This window comes from Pygoscelis adeliae, unplaced genomic scaffold (assembly GCF_000699105.1).
Source record: "Pygoscelis adeliae isolate BGI_AS28 unplaced genomic scaffold, ASM69910v1 Scaffold597, whole genome shotgun sequence".
Classification (NCBI taxonomy): Eukaryota; Metazoa; Chordata; class Aves; order Sphenisciformes; family Spheniscidae; genus Pygoscelis; species Pygoscelis adeliae.
In genome coordinates this window covers 406,771-412,950 of record NW_008825148.1, presented here as the reverse complement: position 1 = coordinate 412,950, position 6,180 = coordinate 406,771, and the positions used below count along the sequence as shown (strand labels likewise).

General features: G+C 48.8%; 1 protein-coding gene across 2 annotated transcripts in view; it reads right to left on the bottom strand.

The window, feature by feature from the left end:
- The window catches only part of ZMAT4 (zinc finger, matrin-type 4), a 71,346-nt gene that overhangs the window by 20,019 nt on the left and 45,147 nt on the right, over positions 1–6,180 (bottom strand). The gene's annotated exons all lie outside the window — the stretch shown is intronic.

Here is a 6,180-nt window from a genome sequence, read left to right as displayed (position 1 = left end):
TGCTGAGCCCTGATGACAGAACGGGTTGGCAAGTGACGAACCCACCCCAGTGTCTGATACCGGGAATGGCAGCAGTGAGCAAACCAGGGGTGTATTTAGATGTATAATTATGACCAAAGCCCACTGTGATTGACTCCACGGCTCAAGAAAGTTAATATTGTTATAAATCTTCTGCTGACCTGCTCGGGCAGGGACGTCTATTAACTTTCCTCAAGGAAATTGTATCTTACATATAACGTTACTTACAACCTTATCAATTTCCAGGGGTTCATAAGCTTCTATTGTTTTGATGACAACTGCCAAGGTATCAGAGTTTCATGGCCTGGACAGTTGGTAGAGGTACCATCACCCTCCTTGCCAGGCCGCCTCTGGAGAAACACCTGGAGAAGAGCTTCCTCGCTTCTGCTGCTGCCACCAGCACTCTGCACAGCACGAGCGAAATGAGCTCTTTCGGGGATTAGTTAATAAAATGATTACACAATTGGCTCCTGCGGAAGATATTTCTTCTCCTCGTTCTGCTGTCTCGCGAACCGCCCGCCCGCTCGTTTGGATTCATTTCACCCCACCAGAGGATTCCACTGCCTAATCTCTGCCCGCCCTCTGTTTAACTAGCCTCGTTAGAAACCAAGCACAACGCCAACAAAGAAAACCTTTTTCCTTTGCCCCAGGGCCCCGATGCCCCTTGCAGCATGCCGGGGCCGGGGACAGCACTCACGTATGTCCCGGCTCTGCCAAGGCAGCCAAGGTCAGCGGCTGCTGTGCTGCCTCCTGAAAACTGCTCCTGACAGAGCTGGCGGGCAGCGGGCAGGGCTCAGGAAGGACCCAGCTGTATTTTGCTCCTAAAAACAACATCTTTTCTAACACCTATGGTTCCAGCACGAGAGACGCACCCCCAGCCCCTCCGAGGTGCCCGCAACATAAACAAAAGCGCAAGTACACCAAAGAGCAGAGCCAGGGCCAACATGGTGATTAAGAAGAAAATTAGGAAATAACAATATTGCCTGTCCCAACTAAGATTACGCAGACTTTGCATATGCTTGACTCATGAAAAGCAAGCGTAGCTTGCCTATTCCTCACGTATTTTTGCGACTACCTGCAGGCACTCCCCAAGGAGCCTCCCTGCAGGGAAGAGTCGGTGCCAAGAGCTGTCCTGTGCGGGGACCGCAGACAGCCCCGGAGGTGCTGCGGGGACCCAGCCCTCTGCCACTCCCCGGGGACAGGGCTGAGCAGCTCCAGGGCACGGGCGAGGCACCAGGACTGGGCTGCAGAGATGTTTGGGCATCTGGACCAGTATAAATAACCAGTTATTACGGCAGTCCAGGAGCTCTGTGATATATTTGACTTGCTGCTCTCCAGGCCCCAGGCTATAAAGTTAAATTCATCAGATCTTTTGGTCAGATTTCTCCTTGTTTATATGTTAGCTGCCGCCAGAGGGGAACCAGGGAGGCTGAAGTTCACAGAGCTGGTGGTGTCTGCAGGAGTTACATCTCCCACTCACTAAAGAAATACGACTGAGGCATCCTCTGCTGCTCAGCCATAAGCTGGACCGGGCAGCCCCGTGGGCTGCACATCCAAGCCCCTCTTGATGAGGCTGGTGGCGGCTGGTGGCTTGTGCTCATACAAATGCAGTGCAGGAGGGAGCCCTGCCAGTGGGAACGGCACTCCTGCTTCGAGGGATTGCACCAGAGCCCCACCATACCCACCCCAGCCCTGCTCTGAGCCCACCACAATGCCTGGCTCCCCCCGACCCCGTGGGCTGCAACCCCCACGGCAGAGACCCTGCATAGATCCAGCGCCAGACCCTCTGCCCACATTGCACGGGTGCTCCCACGTGGTAGGGATTTCCTCTTAGCACACACAATACAAAATATTTTCTTGTACAGCCACATTCCTCAGGCTCCATTTACAACTACCACTAGTCCTAAGGCGTGCTGAACCCAGCCTGGCAATGAAAACATCCTGTGTCTTCCAAATCCTCCTGAAGAGAAATAGATGAAAGTTGACTTCTCCACAAATGTGGATTTATGTAGTGCATATCAAAATGATAACTACTACAGAACAGAAAATATCATCATACCCTGAGCAAAGGCATGAAAATTAATAATAAACACTCACAAAACGTCAAATGTTAAAAATGTTTCTCCATCTAAAACACAAACATAAAAGCTGCTAGTTTGACTATTTCAAGTATTTCAAAATGCTAAATAGCTCATGACAGTCTGCCTTACGTTCCCTTCTGCTGTGGGAGGGAAGTGAGAAAGTCTTACTTTCCTGCAAGAAGCAAAATACAAAGTTAGAAACACTTTCGCACTCTGGCAATGAACTAATCTTTGACTTATTTCTTGCATGCAAAGCTTTTTATTCATAGCTGTATTTAAATGGCACCCAACTTTTTATCATTGCCACTCTCCAGGAACTGCGCACGAGAACGAGAAAGTAACTGAGCCACGATGATGGGGCACTGGAGAAATTCAGTTTTGTTCAGAAGACAAACCTAGGACCAAGGTAGACTCCAGCTGCTGCTGGACGGATCCTCACACCCAAACCTGAAAGCCGTTTATTCTGTCCCCTTCAGCACATCTGAAACGCAAACCCCACACTAGGAACTAGAGAACAAGGAGGTAAAAAAGCCAAGGTAACTTCCTGCCAGCAAAATCACGCCCTTATTCCTCACCCCGAATGCAGGGGAACCCAATGCTGGCATCTCTCCTCACAGGAGCTGGTACACATCAGCGCCAGCCCTGCGGCCACGGCACCTCCCGAAGCTGTGACTCTCAGCGGCTGTGCGGCACTGCTGGTGCTGAAGGGCTAATCCCCACCTTCCCGAAACGATGCTTGCAGGTACCCGCACTTTGACCAATGAAGGCACAGCCATTTCCCCCCCACAATTCTTTGTTTTGTAACCCATACTGATGACTGGATGCAAGCTGACAGAAGATGTTGGAAATGACTAGAGAAATTCATCAGCAATAGTGGTGACATAAAGCCTCTGAGGGCTACAACCTTGCAAGGAGGAGCAACAGAAAAGATCACAAATATTTCGCTGTAGTGATGAGACATTGCTTTCCTATTGTGAAAAACCCAACTGTTAAGGCACTTCTCCCTCTCCTGAAAGCACCAGCAGAGAAATGAAAGATCTGTATTTCATTAAGATGATAAAATTGAAAGGGAAGGTGTAACTCCATACGGGGACTGAGAATAGATGTACTTTTCTATGGGATTGGCGAGGCAGAAAACCCAGAATATCAAGCAGCAGTCTGTTCGGAGGCAGAACACAGTCGCCAGCACGTCCACGTGCATCTGCAAAACAGATCCAAGCCCTCCTGAAGGCAGGTGACGGATGCTGCAGCTTAAGGTGACCAGAAAGCGCATCTGGATTAGCTGGTAGGAATGGCAGGGGGGAACAGAACTGTCAGGGCACAGAGTAGGATGTACGTTAATGTCTTGCACCGCTTTACATACTATGCGGAGCACAGGTTGTTCAGAGTTTAGGATTGACGTAACCTCCATGGTGACAAGAGGGAAGTCTGTTCTTTACCAATTCAGCAGAGTTGAGAGAAACATTTCACCTTGCGGCATGAAACTCATTGGGAAGCTCCTGAGCTGCTCTCAGGTATAATATTAAGCAGTGCTCTGGCACTACACTGCTTGCAGGGAAGAAAGCTCAGCACTCAGACACACGTTGGATGTCAGCAGCAGAGGAGGTATCTGCAGAAATCCTTCCCTCTGCCACTTCCCGGCTGGAAACAGGGGCGAGTCCAGGTGAAGCCGCAGGGCGCTGTATTTGGAGAGGAGCTGCTCTGCAGAGGTGAAGCCTCAGGGAATTTCTGGCCACCAGCAGTGGCTCCAGGTCCCATGGCAGCCTTGCAGCTCAGCGCGTTTCAGAGCCAATGCCTCCAGGAACCATGATCAGGAACAGAATTCCAGTTGCAGACATTTTTCAAATTTTCACCTTTGCTGAGAGTATTACATATTTTTCAATGCTTTTTTTTTTTTTCTTTCCTCTTCTGGAAAACACTGCTCTTCAAACAGCTCAAGAATTCTTCCTAAATTTCCCCTGCAGTTTCAATTGCATTCATTAGTCTTCATTTTGTCCCCTAAATTCATTTTGTTACTGTGCAATTTAAAGAGATGTTGTGCTCCACAGAGGCAACTGTATGTCTGTGTGAACAAAATGATTCCTGCAAAGACAGTTGTGCAAAGAATTTAACAAATTCTTTCCTCCTTTTACACACAGACCCACTAATTAAGCAAATGGTCAACACAGAATTTCACAACAATTTAGGGTAGCAGAATAAATTTTTGTGCAAGGCTGAAAATCGGACATTGCAATCTGGAGGTTATTACCTATTTTTACTTGCCTATTGCCACTAAAATACCTTTTCAGATTAACTGTGGATGTTTAATCTCAGCCATAATAAGAGCAGCTGGGGAACTTTGAAAACATTTTAAGCTTGCTTTTTTTTTTTTTTAATTAAAAGATTGAGAGTTCAAATATTTGTGTGGAGTCTTTCTCACTTTTTTTGATCACACATGAAAGTTAAAAAATACTTTACTCTTAAGAGCTTAGGGAAACACCAAATAAAACATTCAACCCATCTAACCATCTGAAGGATCACTGTGTTATGATCAGAATAGCAGCCTGATCTCTCTTAAAGATGCTAAGCAATTACACTGCAAGCATGAGCTCGTGCCTCCCGAACCGCCAGCACCCACTCCTCAGTCATTGGGCTCAACTTCCAGGTCCCCAGAACATCAAAGGGGTTGGATCCCTCAGCAGCGACACATTGGTTATTATCATACCTCTTAATTGCTGCAAACTAGCAGCTTACTTCTGAGCAGATTAATCCTATATTAAATGTTATTTATCTCCTTTAAGAAAATCAAAGGGAAAACAAACCATGACTCATCCCACCAGGTGATATGGAAAGCGCCACGTCCCTGTCCCGCAGCTCCAGCACTGTCAGAGGGGGCTCTGGGACTGGGTGCACCCAACAGCCGTGTAATTACAGGGAACCATAGCAAGGAACAGCTCCACCACCAGCACTTCCAACCTCCATCACAGGGGTCTCAAAGCTGACGCTGAAACGTTCACAGGCCTTCTGGCAATCAGGGCTTTAAGGACGACATACAAGAGCCTCTGGAGTGCCCTTCCATGGAGCTGGGGAAGAAAAAATGGCTAGATAATCTCAGTGATGAATTCCTATCGAAAACATCATAGCCACCGCTCAAATCCTGCGTGGCCACCTGCCACACCGCAGCCAGGCCACGCTATTGTCACAGACACAGGTGAAGCCCCTGGGGATGGGACACTCCTCCCCTGGAACATCCAGCATGCTCAGGGCTGTGCACAGTCGGCTCCCAGGACTTGTGAGCACCAGAGCCTCTGAAGCTCTGTCCGAGGGACTAAAAGCTCCCCGGTGCCAGCCATGAAAGGACTGGGAGAAAAATCCAGTGGAAAAATGCTGGGTGACTCTGTAGGAAGCCCAGAAAAATGCTGTGTCCAAAGGGCACATTTCTGAGAGAGCAAGAAGGTGCTTATTAATGTATTCCTCCAGCTCAGCTTCATCAGATCAAGTGTCTGGAAAAGTTGATGAGTCCTTGAGTTACTCTTTCCTAGTGATTACTACAGCTGAAGAGCCCATTACTCTCGGAGCACGTGGTGCAGCTCACTTAGAGGCTCTGCAAGGCTGAGCCAGATAATTAAAAAATTAGACAAAAACACAATGCAAAGTTGCAGCTCTTCGAAAGCCCTGCCTTGACAGGGCTCTACAGCCTTGGTATCCACGAGCAGCATGGCACGGCTGGTTGCTGCATGGTCTAGCACAGACCCCACGGTAAGTCAGCCTCGGCACCGCTTCAGAGAGGTCTCTAACAAAGGAAAGGGTACAACTGGTTCTCATCTACCTATTGCCAGTCCACACACATCTCTGATTTCATTAACAGAAATGTTGGTTCACCGGAGTCCAAGATCTCCACCGGCACCTCCTATGCTGAGATCAATTCCCTCCTGCCATCGATTGAGAACCACTGCCAAGGGTTTGTCCATCTGCCTTCGCACGGCTCCAGCTTCGCAGGCAGACCCCAAGCGCCCGGCTGCTCCCTCTGACCTGCCCGAACAGCTCCAGACTCACGGGGTCCTGACCATGACGACGGTCCCGGAGGTGAAAACAGCGACTC